The 18,300-nt window shown below is 44.0% G+C and overlaps 1 protein-coding gene across 1 annotated transcript in view; it reads right to left on the reverse strand.

The window, feature by feature from the left end:
* The window catches only part of LOC138520104 (uncharacterized), a 251,860-nt gene that overhangs the window by 2,669 nt on the left and 230,891 nt on the right, over positions 1-18,300 (reverse strand). Inside the window, exon 15 of the mRNA XM_069632614.1 lies at positions 3,419-3,448. The gene's annotated coding sequence lies outside the window, so the exon portion shown is untranslated. The remainder of the gene's footprint in view (positions 1-3,418; positions 3,449-18,300) is intronic.

An 18,300-nucleotide genomic window follows, 5' to 3' on the forward strand; every position in this document is an offset into this window, starting at 1 on the left:
AAAGAAGGACAAAGACTACAGGTACGAGAGGATCTCACATATCAGGCAGGCATCATTTATGGAATTTCGGTGCCAAATCAGAGAAGAATCTGCGTCTACCTTATGAACGTTTTTTTTATGGACAGAATTCTGTAAGAGATTGAGAACATGGTGTGAGCAAACATAACCAGCACACCTTTCTTGCAAAGATTCCATATTCATTCTGAAATGAGACCATTTTCAGTTTTCTGGAGATTTGGGGCTGGATTGCAAAAGATGTGCTTAGCTCAAATCACATTGTGCAGTGCGTGTTCCAGGGTTTATATGTTCACATGCATGTATGAGATTTATAAATTGCTAACCTAGCGGGAGAGTGATGGGGTACTGGACACAGGAGGAGTACCCAGTAGGTTACATGTATGATGCAGTGTAGCAGGGGAGCAGGGATGGGTGGGGGAGTAGGGTCCGGGTATGCTCCAGATCAGGAGAAAGAGGGTTGATTGGAGCGATCAGGATTTGGCAAGATGTTCTTTGAAGAGGAAGGCCTTCAGGTCCTTCCTGAAGTGTAAGATGGGGCAGTCTTATCTGTGTTGGCCCCTTGTTCCAGAGGCATGGTGCATAGCGGGTTTTCCACTCTTGCTGCCCTTTTTTTCCAGTCTGGAGGCAATGTGGCTTCTGGAATTGCACTGGCCTCCAGAGAAGGTGTTTTTTCCCCCAGTCTGGAGGCATTGTGGCTTCTGGCACTGCACTTGCCTCCAGAGAAGGTGGTTTTTTCCCCCAGTCAGGAGGCATTGTGGCTTCTGGCACTGCTATGTCTCCAGAGAAGGTGTTTTTTTTCCCAGTCTGGAGGCATTATGGCTTCTGGCACTGCACTGGTCTCCAGAGAAGGTGGGTTTTTTTCCAGTCTGGAGGCAATGTGGCTTCTGGCACTGCATTGGACTCCAGAGAAGGTGGGTTTTTTCCCCCAGTCTGGAGGCAATGTGGCGTCTGGCACTGCATTGGCCTCCAGAGAAGGTGGGGGTCTTGTCCAGGAAGAGTGGTGTTTTGTTTTTTGCTACTTTATAGGTGATTCATGCTATCTTCAACATAATGCCTGCTTGAAGGTGTAGCTAATGCAGCTTGTTGGTGATGACAGTGATGTGGTTGAAATGTCTTAGTGTTTTGATGATGCATCCTGCAGTGTGCTGGATGTCTTTCAGTGGAGCCAGATTAACATGAAGGACTCCTGCAAGCAGGGCGTTGCCGATGTGCAGACGTTGTTATGTAACTTCAAAGAGGGATGAAAGACTTGACCTTGCAAAGGAGTGCACCCTAGTACCATGAAGCTACGGCGTTAATAGTGAAGTGTGTTTTGAAGGAAAAGTTAAAGTGAAGATTAAAGCCAAGAGATTTAACACTGCTTAAGAGTTATGGCATGACTCTGTCAAGTTTCATGTCAGTCAGGCAATTTTGGACTTGAGCATGCTTGATCGGCTCATTGGAAAACAAATTTTGTCTTTGCTGGGTTGAGCTTCTGATAGGTACTTGACACCCAGGCTTGTTTGAGGGACAGCCAGTGCTTGTGTCGATGCAATTGATCTTTAGGTAAAGCTGTATCTGTATCTTAGTGTATCTTGAAGTTGTGTTGGTGAGAATTTCTCTCAGAGGTTTCATGTTGAGAGTGAAGATGACAGGAGACGGGCTGGACCCTTGTGGAACATTACAGGTTACTGGACAGAGTTGAGATATGTTTTTCCCTAATTGGATTGTTTGGTCTCTGTTGAAGAGGTGGAAGACAGCCCACTGAAGGACAGCTCCATAAGCTCAAGCATGTGGTGATAACTTTGAGGAGGACTTCATGGTCTATGCTATTGACGGTGGTAGAGAGCATGTGTTGGTAAGCAGGGGTCCCCTCTGTCCAAGATGTGTAAAGTGTCATCCGTAACTTGCATGCTTGAGGCCTCTGTGCTGTATTCTTGTAAAAAACAGATTTTTAATCTTGCATGAGATTTTGCTGAGTGATCCTTTCATACAACTGGCAGATGATGGCCTTCACAATCACTTTGCTGAGAAAGGGCAGATGTGTAATCGGGTGTAATAATTGGCCAGGTCATCTGAGCAGGGTGTGCGTCTTCCGCAGCAAAGGGAGGATCCTGGCCCATTTTCAGTGCATCGTGGAATGCACCTTCTATGATGGATGTGCTAAGGATGCGCAAGTCGTGGCAGTGCTTCACCTGCAATGATTTTCATAGGAAATCGAGCCCATCCAATGGTTAAGGGGAAAACATGCATGCATGATAAGGTTGTTCTGCAGGGACCACCTTGAATGTATGCATGCTAGAGAAAAGCCTACACAGCCTGTGCCGAAGTACTCTGTGAAAATGCATGCACAGAGAAAGCTCTACACTGACCAGGGGCCAGAGTAGAGCGTCTGGAATCCATGTTTCCAGAGAGATGAAAGATGGTTAGAGAAAGAGTCAACTGAGGGGCTGGAACAACAGTGCCTGATCTGAACCATCAGGCTCTGGTGGCAATGTTAGTAAAGATACCCGCTTCACATATAATAGATGAATCCAAGGTATCCACTGCTCTCTAATGTCTTCTGAATACTGCATTCCATCAAGAGCACTAAAGACTGCCCCTTGCAGCACCTATCTATCCCCTGCTTCCTCTCACAATTGTGCTCCATTTACCGGGGCTAAGTGCTGACTCCACTCAACCACGCCCTAAACCGGTGTGCTTCTTATCCAATCTGTTCCACCTGTTTACTGATCTGCTGCATGACCCAATAGCAAAGTCTTCACTGAGGCTTGAGTAGGTCACATCAATAGCTCTACCCTAATGCATTGACCTGCTCAACCAGAGAAATAATTGAAGTAGGCTTCATCGTCACGCCTTCCTCCTTGTGGCAGCCACAAACGGTGCAGTGCAGGGAAGCAATGAGGAGACTCTGCAATTTACAACCAGCTGAAATCCATGCCAATGCAGAGAGTAAAGCAGTAAGAAGGTACCCCTTTTTACCCAGTTCTATGGCGTTTCACTGACCATTTTTTCCAAAGTTTTTTTTTCGATGGAAAAACTCACCAATTTTATTTTCTATTTTGGGATACCCTCAAACCCTCTCTCCCTATATTAATAATCCTACTGCAACCTCTTTTAACCCCTTAACCCAACCCCCATATATATTGATGAGACTTTTCTTCAAATTTTCATCATAAAAAAACCTTTTAAAAAACGTTGATGGAAGAACGCGATACCATTTTACCCACAGCACAGCATAGTTGTGCTATGAGGAGCAAAGATAACTCTCACAGCACCAAAGTCAAGCAGCGCAGAGCAGAGAGGCAGTGTTTGACCCCATATTGCCTCACAGCCATGCTGTGAAGACCACCGCTTTCTGAATATATCCCATACACACTCAAACACACAACTCCATTTCACTCTATGCTTGGGCCCTTACCTCCAGTATCAGCTTCTCCCCTCGATGTTCCTGTAGTGAGAAGGAAAAAGAGAAACATGTATTTAGCCATTTCATCAATTTGTATGAAAAATGTGTGAATTTAAAATAACCAATGCACAATATTTTTTTTGTAATAATAAGGTTAAAATGATTTCTCAATAGCATTCTTCCAGCCCCTTTTGTGAAAAATTTAGATTTGTGACACAGAGAGCACCAAATATAGTTTTTTTGATTTTGTCAAAAATGTTATATTGTACTGATAAACAACAAACATATGACTGGATACCTTTCAAAAGTAAAGGCGGGGGTGGGGAGTGTAGGAAGGGAAGGGCATGGGAACTACAGGGGTCCGGAGATGGAAAGCATGTGTGGGAAAGTACTTATTAAACATAGGGCCTCATTACGACCCAGGCGGAAAACCATGGTGCTAATAGCACCATGGTCCATGCTGGTAACTTACCGACTCCGCCATGGAGAAAGGGGGAATTACCACCCCATTACAAGGTTGATGGGGCGGTAATTCCCCCTTCCTTCATGGCCCTTCCCCATTCCCATTTTTGCGCCATAGGGCTCAATGGGAATGGGGAAGGCACTAAGTACGGTACCGCAAATTGCGGTACCGTACTTAGCACCAAGGTCCCTTTGCGGGTCTCTACTTTAACGGCTAGTGTAGACCAGCCGTTAAGGTCGGGTCCCGCAAAGGGACCTCATAATCAGGCGCTAATGGGTTAACGGCGCCGCAGCCTTTTGCGGCGCCGTTAACCCATTAGCGCCAGGGTCGTAATGAGGCCCATATTGTTTAACTATCATGTAATGCTATCAAAGTCCACTAACTGGCAAAGTGTTTCTATGGGACTCATTACGAGTTCGGAGGTAGCCATGCTCTTAATAAGGGCATAGCTACCCCCAAACTCGGGTCCGGGTTCCCTGAATGGGGAAATACTGGACCATTCCGACCTAGGAGGGCCTGGTATTTCCCCATTCAAGGAACCCAGACCTGGTACATCCCCATTCCCACTTGAGCCCCATAGGGATCAATGGGAATGGGGAGGATGCTAACAATGGGCCCGTTAATGACGTGCCCATTGTTAGCATGTTGGGGCACTCGCGGGACCCATTAAGGACGTCTGGTAAAACCAGGCGTCCTTACCGGGTCCCACGAGGAGACCTCATAATGAGGGGGTAGGTGGTTAACGGGGCCGGCATCTCTACCGGCCCTGTTAACCCCCTACCGCCAGGGTCGTAATGTCCCTATGTCTTTTTATACCACATTTGTTTGTGGCAGCTGTTTTTCCTGCTGATTTTACTGCAAAATGTAGAGGGAGACACCTGAACCCCTCTTCCTTTGAACTCACCATATCTCCCACAAACATCACCTCACCTACCCGCACCCCATACTCCCATACCCCATATCCAAACACGTCAGACCATTTTGCAGTAAAAATCTGTAAAACTTAGCAGTAAAAAAAAGAGCTGGGATAAAGGAAATGCGATGAAAAGACTGGATGCTGTCATAGGAATACCGAGAAACAATATGTGGATTTAAAATGAGATGGAAAGTAAAATAATAAGGAATTAATAGATTTTCGATAAAAGATGAGATTAGGGTCGGGGAAAAAGGTTTTTCAATATTTTCTAAATAAAATGTAACTTTGTTACTTAGTCAAACAGGTATTTTTCAAGTGATTTAATGACCGATAATCCTTACAAATGAACAGTTTTCTGAAATAATGGCTGTTCTAAGGACATCTCTTATCTAGGAGCCCTCACAACCAATAAAATGCAAAAATCCATTTGCAGAGAAAATTATGAAGTATGAACTGTAGGAGGAGTATAAGGTAATATTGACCCTTCACATTTTCCACCTTTTTACACCGTGGGATCTTAGCTAGGCATTTACAGACGTTTTACTGTGCCACCCATTCCTAATGCTGATTTATCTTCAGAAGCAAGAAACAGAACAGGCTCTAGACCCAATAAAAACCACCACACATTTTCGCAGTCAAGCACTTTTATATTCAAACTCATTAGAAAGAACAGATAGACAATCAAACCAGTTCATATTTGGTAGACATGGAAACATTTGTAGTAAGTATTTGCATTGGGCACATGTGATAATAAAGGAAAACACACTATATATCAATAAGCACTTTGCATTGGGTCAGCATTGCAATTCAAAAGTATGTGATTTTCCTTCTAACCTGACACATCCTAATTGGCACTCTAAAGCCATGAAATATGAATACAACTTGAGCTCTCAGTTATTCCCCTATCCTTGCCTAACGTTGGATTAGTAGGAAGATTAGGAGTTTATGAGTTGATGGGGTTATAACCCCCTCTGCGTGGATGAAGAAATCCCAGCTAATAGTTTGGATTCTGGCTACTTTGTTAATTCTTTGGTACCATAAGGATTTAAAAAGTTCTTCCTTCCATGTCCAGTCTGACACTTGCTAATTAGAATACCCTGCAGAAGGTGTCCTAATTGATTGTTCACCTATTTATACACACCCTGGACTCTCTGTCCTTCAGAATGATTGTCTTGCTCTTGACATGTATGGCCCTTCTTGCAGTCAAGTATGACTCAGCCGTTTTAGCCAGGACACTGCCCCAGATTCACATTCAAGGAACACCCTCTGTGTCTGCACCGTACTCCAGCCCATCCACGAATCCTCACCAGAAACAACTCCACAGCACAGCCTTCTCCATCAGCCAGCCAGACGAAGCACCTCGCTCTCACCAGGAAGCTAGAAGACCCCTCCTTCCTCCTTTCTCTCTCTTTTAAACCTCTCAGTGAAAACCACCTCTTATCCTCTGCCTCTGTACATTTTCTTTATCATTTCTTTAAGATTTCTCCTCCCTGCTTCCATGGTGTCATCTGTCATCTGTCACACCATGTGCCAGAATCTTTGAGCACCCCTCCTGCCCCCTCTGATTCCACTCGTGTAATTTTCCAGCCCCTGGTTTGAATGAACTTTGGACATTATTCTGCATAGCACAACCTCCCAGTAATGTTGCTTTTTATCGTTCCTTCCTCTTTTCCGGCTCCGCACAACAAACGTTTATTCTCAAGGACCATAGCACACTCTTCCTTGCTGATACTGATAATGTTATTGTGCCTGCTGCTACCAGCATTTCTGCTGCCTGTGACCTAACAAATATAGCTCACTCTATTGACCCCATTACTACATGTTAGTAACCATTGTCACCACCTTTGTTATCCCCAATACTAAATGTTAGTATCAATATACTAAATTACACACAAAATATACAAATCCATTATCTCTTAACTTCCCCTACGGAACCCACACCCTGTAGCTTTTAGCTCTTCTCCCATCTCTCCATCAGTATAACCTGCTCTGAGACCGAATCAAATGCCCAGGACCCACAGCTAACACATACAAGATCATAATTTCCTTGCTCTTCTGGCCGCCATCGCAGCCTTTTATGAACTTAAGTGAAGACTATCACTATTCCCAGCTGGCATTTATCAGACCAGCAAAGGTTGAACCCAAAGAACCCTGCCCCTCAACCGTTTGTGAGATAGGTTTTGGTGCCCACCTTGGTGTTCTAATTTGCTGGGATGCACGTTTGCCTTCTTACATTGTGACTCTTTGTTTCCTACCTTCTCTTGCCTTCAGCATGTTTGGATGAGTGGCTTCTCTTTCACCCATTGAATCATTTAATTCACTGGATCTCTTTTTTAGCAGTTTCTTGCAATTGGGGTCACAGCTAATCTTTTTCTGCATTTGGCATCTGGAGAGACCTTTGTGGTAGTGGCTCACTGACTTCAATATATAGTTCCCTTGTGGGTTACAGTGGGCCTTTGCATTTGCTGATACATTTCTGCAGTAATTTTCTTACATAGGATTACTGCCGGTATCACTACCCCATCAATTTCTGCGATTGGACGTGAAGTTTCCAGCTTCACCCCCAGCATTTAACTGGAGGGGAATCCTCCACTTCACCTCCAAAAATGTACGGTGGTGGAATTACCACTTGTACTAAATCACAAAATAGTACAAAGTACTCCAAACACGGGGATCAATGCCAGCTTACCACTACTTCTAACCGGGGTAAATCCACCAGACCAAGTGGCAGTTACAGTACAGACGTTTGGCACTAATTCTGTGGAAAAGTTACAGAGTTACCGCCAAACTGATAATGAGGCCCAATGTCTTTGCAACTCACTCCCTGAACAGGCCTTTTCCCTGGAATGGCACCTCCACTTTTTAATGTCTGTGCTTATTTTTTTATTATTTTAATTTTAATAAAATACTTGGTGTTATAGGCCTGTTGGAACTTGTTGTTTTTGCGTTACAGCTTTGTGGGAACCAAAGATCCTGATGTGCTTTTCGTTTGTCTATTTTGCCACAGCTGGCTAGTGGATGTCAGAGCCTAGCGTTATTAGTGATAAGGGGCTAGGATTTCCAGAAGCATTGATACTTGTCTACAAATCCTCATGCCAGACTGAGTAATCCACAGGAGCCTGTTGAGCTGTAGCACCTTGGAGCATATTTTCCACTAGATGAATTACAATAATGGTCACAAATCAAATAACCGGACAGACTCAAGGAATATGGCAAAATGCTACTTTATTCTCAGTTTAATAAAGTAGGGCAAGTCAGCCTTCCAGTTAGGGCCAGGTCAAAGGCCTTAAAACCTCATCCAAGACTCTCTTGGAGTCAGTCTAGGCGCCTTTGGCGCCAGGCTCATAACCATCATGAAGACCAACATTAGAATGGGACTATTTACTTGGGACTATTTAACTTGGAGGCACACACATAGCTCAGTTACAAGGAACTGAGCTATGCGGTCTAGTCTTTTGGGTGTGGCAGGCCTGGGACTACTTTACCTGGACTACTTTGGGTGTGGCATGCCTGGGACTATTTTACCTGGACTACTTTAGCTGAGACTATTTAAACCACACCCAAACAGCAGAACATGCTTTGTGTTATTCTGCTGTGGGCAGTCTAACGCTCACCGTGTCCAGTTCTTTGATGCCAGTTTACGTGAAACCAAGGACCTGCAGAGAGAGAAAGAACACTACAAAACTTACCTGGAACAGTATCCTGTCTTCAATCCACCGCTGACTTCAGTTCCACTCACCTGAAGGTACGAACTCCATCATCCGGCACCGCATGCATCCTGGAATACCATAACCTGGAAAGAGGAGAAAGAAAGACAGCATTAGTAAGCGTTTACCCACGTTTCCTACCGAATGAAGAAAGCCACACAATTCTTACCTGGGTAGTCATCTCCTGGTCAGTATCATTGCTGGAACATTACGGCACTCGGCGAGGAACATCGCAACCTGCAAGGAGAGAAAAGACACAGGTTAGCAATATAAAAGGCGAAACAGCGCTGTGCATCGCGCAGTACTCACCGGACAGCATCGCGCACAGCGCGCTTTCGCCTACCGGCCCATGCTCATCTTCAAACTGCATGACAACACTAAAATACCTTTCCATACCTAAAAGGAAAGAAGCAAGACATTATTATTCAAACTAAGAGGAAAGCACTGCATATAAAGACTGTAAAGCAGCAAACCTAGAGAGTCGCAGCAGGCCCGGATTCCCAGAGGGGAACTTGAACCAGTGAAGTAACTTGGTTGCTGCTCGCCTCCCACATCTACGCGCCCCTGCCACGGGGAGCAGGACAGAGAATCCACCGCTTACATTATTAAGGTAATGAGAATGCCCAAGGGGGAGGAAGGAGTTGAGGCCAAGAGAGGTGGGAAAACATAAAGACAATCTGGTATTGAATCCAGCTCTCCTATATTGCAGACCCATCTTTAACCATAGGCCTTACCAAGGGACCGGGAGAGGGTTCGAGAGTGCAAATCATCCAACTAGGGCTGGGTGGCGTCCCCGTGGATACCAGGTGAGCGTAACAGAATGCAAAGACTCAATAATATGATCCACCTGGGCGTCATGGATACTTCAGAGACTGACCAGTTAGTTCAGTTGTTGGGACAATTACGCGCTGAACTACATTCAGCCAGGCAAGAAACCAACGCTCTTAGGAGGGATTTGTTTGTTACTAAGGATTGTACCGACAAAATAAGTAGACAATTGCTCCAATCACAGGCAGGACAGACCCCATTGCCTGGTAACATTCCGCCAGCACCTGTACCAACTACTTCCAACAATCCAGTACAAATAACCCTTGCTGGGGCAGTTCCTTTAGCTCCACCTGAACGATTTACAGGGGACCCCAAGAAGTACGCAACATTCATGAACCAGTGTCGTCTTAATTTCCTTTGCAGACCTGGGACTTTTCCTAATGACCAAGCGCAGGTTGCTTTTGTCTTGTCATATCTGAGTGGCAGTGCTGCTGATTGGTCGGTACCATTTGTAAGTCAGAATAACCTGTTGCTACATGACTTTGTGGGTTTCCAGGTGGAAATGGAAAAACTCTTTGCTCATCATACCCAAGGCCAAGCATTAGACAACAAACTTTTGTCACTCCGTCAAGGAAGTCAAGACTTGCTTACATACATAGCAACATTTAACAGACTAGTCGTTGAAGCTGGGTGGCCTGAGGAAAAAAGGACAACACTATTTCATTAGGGTCTATGAGGGGAACTAAAGGATGTCCTTGCTCAAGTGGTTAAACCACCTAAAGACTTTGGAGAATTCATCAACCTTGTGATGCAATTAGATCACAGATCACAAGACCGAAAAGCGGTCTGGATAAGGTTAGACACTCGAGCTGTGTATGTCCTGTCAAAGGATAATGTTCCACGTACATTGGAAAACACAGGAGAACCCATGCAAATCGGTGGTGTACGGCCCCCTTTAACTAAAACTGAAAGAGACAAGAGAAGGCAACAGCAATTATGCTTATATTGCGGAAAATCAGGCCACTTCCACAAAGAATGTCCAGTGAAACCACCAAGGAAAACTGTTGGAGCCACAGAGAAGGAAGATAATAACAAGGCGTCGGAAAACTACCAAGCCTGGCAAGAGTAGAGGTCCGCTTGTCGAGCGAGAAGGATGAGCCACAGACCTCACACTTTGCATTACCAGTAATTTTGATCAATCACCAGCAACCGTCTCGGATGCATGCTGTGAAGCATACATAGACAGCGAAGCTGTTGGGAATTATGTAGACCAAGATCTGGTAGCAGAGATGGGGCTTCCCTTATGTTCTAAGTCACCTACTGAAAAAGTTACTACTTTTGATGGGACAGAAATAGCTTCCGGACCAGTAACCCAATGTACAGCAGCACTAACCCTACTGTGCCAGTATGGACACAGAGAATCTATTGCATTTGATCTCATCAAAGCTCCTCAGTTTTGACTAATCTTAGGGATGCCATGGTTGGTAGCTCACAACCCTCTAATAGATTGGCGTGCCAAGAAGTTGGCCTTTTCCGATGATTGTGCTCGCACCTGTTATTACCAAGAAAAGGGTAAAACAGACTTATGTACATCTGCTACTCCCAGTACGGCGGCGATTGTACTAGGTGTGACTAGTACTCTACCAAAGGAATACCAAGATTTTCAAGACGTGTTCCAGAAAGAACAAGCCAATACTCTACCACCGCACAGGCCCTACAATTGTCAGATCGACCTCATACCTGGTGCGCAAATTCCTTGTGGTTGAATCTATGCACTTACTGAACCAGAAAACCTCCATTTGAAATCTTGTCTTGATCAGTACCTGGCAAATGGATTTATCCCCACATCTAAATCACCGGCAGCCAGTCCCTTATTCTTTGTTACCAAAGAAGGAAGGAGATTTGAGGACTTGCATCGAATATCGCGCATTAAACCAGATCACAGTAAAAAACCGTTATCCACTGCCCCTTATTCCCGAATTATTGGATCAAGTCAAAGACGCCCAAATCTATACCAAACTGGAACTTAGGGGGGCGTACTATCCTGTTCGAGTGAAGAAAGGAGAGGAATGGAAAACTGCCTTTCGTACCAAATATGGCTTGTATGAATACCAGGTAATGCCTTGTGGACTTTGCGACGCTCCTGCTGCATTCCAGTACTTTATGAATGATGTTTTGCGGGAGTTAATCGACGTTTGCGCCCTGGTTTACATTGATGACATCTTAGTGTATTCTGCTACAAAAGAAGACCATGTCAGACATGTCCACTCCGTCCTTACTAAACTCTGCCAACATAAACTGTATGCTAAACTCGAAAAATGCTCTTTTCATGTCACCGAAGTGGAGTTCCTCGGTTTTATCCTCACACCAAAAGGTATCAGAATGGATAGGCACAAGGTAGATGTGAAGAGGGAGAGGAGGGCACCACTTATAAATTCAGTCCTTCAGTTATCGGATAAATTAGATGAATTGATTCCAATACTTAGAATGCTTTCGCCTGGAGCTGCCATTCCGAAATGGTCCTATAGCACAAGGACCTGTCCAAACATACGATATCCAAAAAACAAAGTAACTCTACTTTGTTAGGAAAGGCGCTTCACAGTTTGCCCCATTTGGTTGCTGCTGATTGATCTGCTGTGAATTTTGCATAAAAGCCTTGACCATAAATCAGTGATAAATTCAAAACAGTATGATTTGTTACAGGAAATGTTTAATGCACATTCCTGAAATATCCATTAATATAACTTGTCTTTTCAAATCACACACTGGGTTTACATCTCAGTTTGCCCATAATACGCTAGTGCCAATGCATTTCAGATAGAACCTTCATCAGGGCGGTATTTAGGCAAAATCAGTGTCACATGACTGATATTTCATTCATATCTAGTTGATGTTCAACACATTAAACACATTAAGCCATTACATTTCAGTTAAACCAATACAAAAACACATACCATTCCGTGAGCGAACCACATCCGTTTGCATAGGTAAAGAAAAATAAAACAAAATGGATGTATCAATTAGTTAGTTGGTAGTGTAATTTCCACAGACATATACGGAGTGAGCTTCCTTCCTTGTTGAACATCAACTAGATATGAATGAAATATCAGTCATGTGACACTGATTTTGCCTAAATACCACCCTGATGAAGGATCTATCCGAAATGCATTGGCACTAGCGTATTATGGGCAAACTGAGATGTAAACCCAGTGTGTGATTTGCAAAGACAAGTTATATTAACGGATATTTCAGGAATGTGCATTAAACATTTCCTGTAACAAATCATACTGTTTTGAATTTATCACTGACTTATGGTCAAGACTTTTATGCAAAATTCACAGCAGATCAATCAGCAGCAACCAAATGGGGCAAACTGTGAAGCGCCTTTCCTAACAAAGTAGAGTTACTTTGTTTTTTGGATATCATAGGCACAAGGTAGATGCCATTCTTAACTGGCCGTCACCAACTTCATTTAAAGGAATCCAGAGTATATTGGGATTTGCAAACTTTTACCGCCGATTCATTCCAGATTTTTCCCAAATAGTGCATCCAATTACATCACTATTGAGAAAAAACAATAAAAAGTTCCATTGGACCGAAGAAGCAGAGAAGGCCTTTCAAGAACTTAAGAAAAAATTCACTTCTGCTCCAGTTCTACGGCATCCTCGCCCAGACCTCCCTTATATAATGGAAACAGATGCCTCTAGCATGGCTATGGGAGCTGTTCTCTCACAAAGGGACCCAGGAACTGGCCAGTTACACCCTGTGGCCTTCTGGTCACGAAAATTCTCACCTCCCGAACTCAACTATGCTATCACAGACAAATCAATCCACCGCTGACTTCAGTTCCACTCACCTGAAGGTACGTGGACTCCATCATCCGGCACTGCATGCATCCTGGAATACCATAACCTGGAAAGAGGAGAAAGAAAGACAGCATTAGTAAGCGTTTACTCACGTTTCCTCCCGAATGAAGAAAGCCACACAATTCTTACATGGGTAGTCATCTCCTGGTCAGTATCATTGCTGGAACATTACAGCACTCGGCGAGGAACATCACAACCTGCAAGGAGAGATAAGACACAGGTTTGCAATATAAAAGGCGAAACAGCGCCACGCATCGCGCATTACTCACCGGACAGCATCACACACACCGCGCTTTGGCCTATCGGCCCATGCTCATCTTCAAACTGCATGACAACACCAAAATACCTTTCCATACCTAAAAGGAAAGAAGCAAGACATTATTATTCGAACTAAGAGGAACATAAGAACTGCATATAAAGACTGTAAAGCAGCAAACCTATGGAGTTGCAGCAGGCCTGGATTCCCAGAGGGGGGCTTGCACCAGTGAAGTAACTTGGTTGCTGCTCGCCCCCAACATCTACGCACCCCTGCCACGAGGAGCAGGATGGAGAATCCACCGCTTACAATATTAAGGTGAGGGGAAGGCATAGGGGGAGGAAGGAGTTGAGGCCAAGAGAGGTGGGAAAACATAAAGACAATCTGGTATTGAATCCAGCTCTCCTATATTGCAGACCCATCTCTAACTAGAGGCCTTACCAAGGGACCGGGAGAGGGTTCGAGAGTGCAAATCATCCAACTAGGGCTGGGTGGCATCCCCATGGATACCAGGTGAGCGTAACAGTTGAATCGCAGCCGTAAGATTTTAGCACGATATTTTGAAGATGGGGCTTTGATGAGATATGCTGGTAATGATCTCATTGTCTTTGGCGGAAAGCGATCAAAGTCTCCATCAGTATATAGATGACAGAGCTCACAGGTCCGAATCCAATCAGTGCTATACATTTGATTTTTTGCCCTGTCAGGATTATTAATTAACATGTCAATTGTTAGGTCTGCATTGGCAAGGAAAGCATATGCTTTCTTAATCCAGAATTGTAGAAACTTGTGATCTGATGAGAACATATGTGCAGTCAATTCTTTAAGCATTACATTATTTGCAGTTGAGATTAGACATTTTCTGAATAAGGAGCATAAGCGCCAATCATATAGAGCTGAGATCAGACCTAGCTCATATCGCAACCAGGAGCACGGAGTGGAAATAGGCAGAGAAAACCCTTTTTTCCAAAAACGGGCTTCCCATTTATCAAAGCTAAATTTAGAAGAGACATCAAGTGTCTCTAACCCGTATAAAATGGATGGAACAGCTTTTTGAGTCCAGTTCCAGTTTTTGAGATGGAAGCTGCTTTAATTGAAAATTTGCCATATCTGTGCATAAGTTTCCTGGACTGAGATATTGCAGTGTCTAATCTCTTCTCTACTTGCTCTAGGTGGGCAACAGGTTGAGTTAAGCCATCCAAAATCATACCCAAGTAAACATATTGGGCCTCATTACGACTTTGGAGGTAGCCATGGCGCTATTAGCGTCATGGCTGCCTCCAAAATCGTGTCCGGGTCCGGTGGAGTAGGGACTTACCGGGACATTCCGCCTTTGGAATGGGGACCCCATAAGTCCCCATTCCAAATGCCATTCCCATTTGAGCCCCCATAGGGTTCAATGGGAATGGGGAAGTAGCTAATAACGGTACCACAATTAGCGGTATCATTATTAGCGCCCTGGTCCCTTAGTGGGACCAGGAAAGGACATGTGGTCAGACCACACGTTCTTTGAGGCTCCCGCTAAGGGACCTCGGAAATGGGCAGTAAGGGATTACCAGCACCAGTCTCCTTGCCAGTGCCCGGTATCCCTTACCGCCCAACTTGTAATGACCCTCATTGTGATACCAGATTCAGTTTTGTCTTACTAATATGCCATGAATATTTCTTGCAAGCATTTCTCTTAGGTGAATACATAATTATCTGTGTTTTGTTTGTATTTATAATAAGTTCATTGTTCACCATATAAGAGTTAAGAGCTGCAAGAAGATTTTGTAAGCCACTCTGCGTTTTTGACATTAAGACCATGTCATCAGCATACATCAAAGTATGTATTTGTTGGTTATTTATCTTCGGGGGATCAGAAATCACCTTTTTAAAGACCTGAGTCACTTCATGGATGAAATAATTGAAAATAGCGGATGCCAAAAAGCATCCTTGTTTTAGTGCTCGGGCAGTTGCAATTGGAGCTGACAAGATTCCATCTAGTGATAGACAGATTTATATCAATGTTCTTGAATGTAAAGCATAAATAATCTCAAACAGGGTAGTGGGACATTGGTCTCTCTTCAGCTTATCAAACAAAAGAACTCGAGAGACTGAATCAAACGCAGAATTAAAATCTACAAACGCAAGATATAGTGATTGTTTGCTTTCTTGACAATGTGATTTTATGGCGTTTATAGTTATTAAATTAATTTGAGTGCCCATATCTGCAATGAATCCTGTCTGTTGGGGATCACGATAATTGTTAACTAAAGTCCACTTGTTGAAAGCGCGGAGAACAAATTTTGAAAAAATCTTCCCAGGGGAGTCTAATAGTGCAATCGGATGGTAATTCTTTGCTTCAGTTCGATCACCCTTTTTGAAAATCGGAATGATTACTGAGGATTGCCATGATGTGGGAATAGCTCTAGATGAAACAACAAGCGTAAAAATACGAAGTAATATACGAGCCCATTCTGGAGAATTACTTTTGAGGATGTAATTTGAGATACCGTCTGGAGCAGCCGCTTTGGACGTACTGGACTTATTGATGATATCTTCAATTTCATCTAAAGAAAAGGCTAGATTCCACCGATGCTCCAATGATTGCACATAAGTTGCCTCATTAAACCTGAGGTCTTCATATAAGGAAGTAAAATGTGCAATCCATTGAGCTTCATTCACAGCATTAAGTTGAGCTTCAGCTTGTCCGTTTGACCCATTATTGTCCAGAAGATGCCACATTTCAGCCGAGTTTTTATTATTCATGGCGAAGGCCATCTGTTTGCTGTCTCTTTGAAAAATTAATGATGTATGGCTTGAAATCCAATTTTTATACCGCGTTTTAGCTAGTGTTAGTTGTTGCCATTAGTTCTGTGACAAGATAATCCTTCTTTTTAGTTATCTGAATTCTCTTCTTTTAATCAAAATAGCCACAATAAAATGATGTTTATGTTTAATGTGACCCTTAGTTTGCAGAGTAATGGTATGGACAAAAGGGATACGAATTTCAGTATATTGGAGCCCGACTCTCGGGATGTTCTGATGCAAAAGGAACTCAAACTCACAAACCCTTGAATTTGTCCATTTTATCAGTGTTCGTGCATTATTGACTCCAAGCCCTATGTTCTTTGAGCATTCCCTTGCTTCTAGATCATTCCAATTAATTGAGAGTGCAAGCAATTTATGGTCACTACACAGTTGGGCACTAATTTCCCGCTTCTGTATTTTTTTAAACAGAATCTTATCAACATATATATAATCAATAGTGCTGGAAGAATTATTGAGAAACCATGTAGTTTGTGGTGGCAAGTCACCAATAACTGACCCATTGAGCATCTGAAAGTGTCTCTCTTACATAAAGTTTTGCCAAATTATTAGTGCCTTAGAGTTCCGCTTTAAATTGAAGCAATCCATATTAAGGTCTCCCATAATAATCGTGTGAGCAGTTGATGCAGATATGTTAATCAGTTCTAGAAGCCTATGCAGACCACAATAACAAGCTGTGTCAGACCAAGCCAATGGATTTCTACAAACATTCAAAACAGCAATGGATTGCTCAGCAATTGTGACCTTTACTAATTGTAAATTAATGTTTTCTTCTGCCCAAGGACTAATAGACAAACCTCTTAAGCGATTGACCGCTACAAGAAGACCCGATGTGGGTCTCCCTTTCGTTCCTAAGGCCGGAGAAAGAACAATTTCATGTCCGTCCCAAATCGGAGGCACAGTAAACCACATTTCTCGGAAAATAAAGATATCAAACTCAGTAAGCAATGTCTGTATAGAAGATTGAAGATGTGCATGACCTCTCGTGTTCCAGCTGGCAATTGTCAATACTTTTTATGCACATTTTTTAATTAATGGTTACTGTCTTTGAAAATTTTGACAGGGCATAGGAATGGCCTTATTTACAGAGTGACTCATGTAAATATTTGATTTAAAACTCTGGATCTTCGGTGAATTTGTAGGGATTTTCGGTTTCTGGGCAAGTAAAAAACCCCTCTCGAAGAGAGACATTTTAGCTTGCCAGATTATATTTGCTACCACCCCAGATGGAATCCATAGTCTGACAATTGCTGCCGATGTGTCAGAAATGAATTCAATCTGTTCTATGTCTCTTGACGTAACATCTTGCAATTCGGGCACATCTTTAAAGATGTTCAAGACGCTATGGGGCCAATTCATAGAATTCGGCGCACAAGTGGCGCACGCGGCTGGCGCACAGTGTGCGCGTGCGGTAGTCTGCGCCAGCCGCGTGCGCCGAAACACATTCAGGCGCACAGCGTATTCATGGATTCCAACATCCACAACCAGCCGTGGCGCAGAGTGGCGCAGCGACCCTGCAGCAGCGTCAGTTACGCCCCCAAGAACGCCCCTCGCGCAGGGAAAAGCCATCAAAATCCCCAATCCAGCGCAAAGGGCAGCAGCAAACGCAGAGCGGGGAGCGTGTATTTCAGGGGTGTGCGGGTGTCCCCACATGCGATAGGCCTAGGTACGTGTATTACAGGGGTGCGCGAGAAAATCTACACGCGATTGGCCTGGGTACGTGGATTTCTGGGGTGCGCGAGAAATTCTACACGCGATTGGCCTGGGTACGTGGATTACAGGGGTGCGCGAGAAATTCTACACGCGATTGGCCTGGGTATGTGTATTACAGGGGTGCGCGAGAAAATCTACACGCGATTGGCCTGGGTACGTGGATTTCAGGGGTGCGCGAGAAAATCTACACGCGATTGGCCTGGGTACGTGTAGTACAGGGGTGCGCGAGAAAATCTACACGCGATTGTCCTGGGTACGTGGATTTCAGGGGTGCGCGAGAAATTCTACACGCGATTGGCCTGGGTACGTGTATTACAGGGGTGCGCGAGAAAATCTACACGCGATTGGGCTGGGTACGTGGATTTCAGGGTGCGCGAGAAATTCTACACGCGAT

This window comes from Ambystoma mexicanum, chromosome 13 (assembly GCF_040938575.1).
Source record: "Ambystoma mexicanum isolate Mex_15411 chromosome 13, UKY_AmexF1_1, whole genome shotgun sequence".
Lineage (NCBI taxonomy): Eukaryota > Metazoa > Chordata > Amphibia > Caudata > Ambystomatidae > Ambystoma > Ambystoma mexicanum.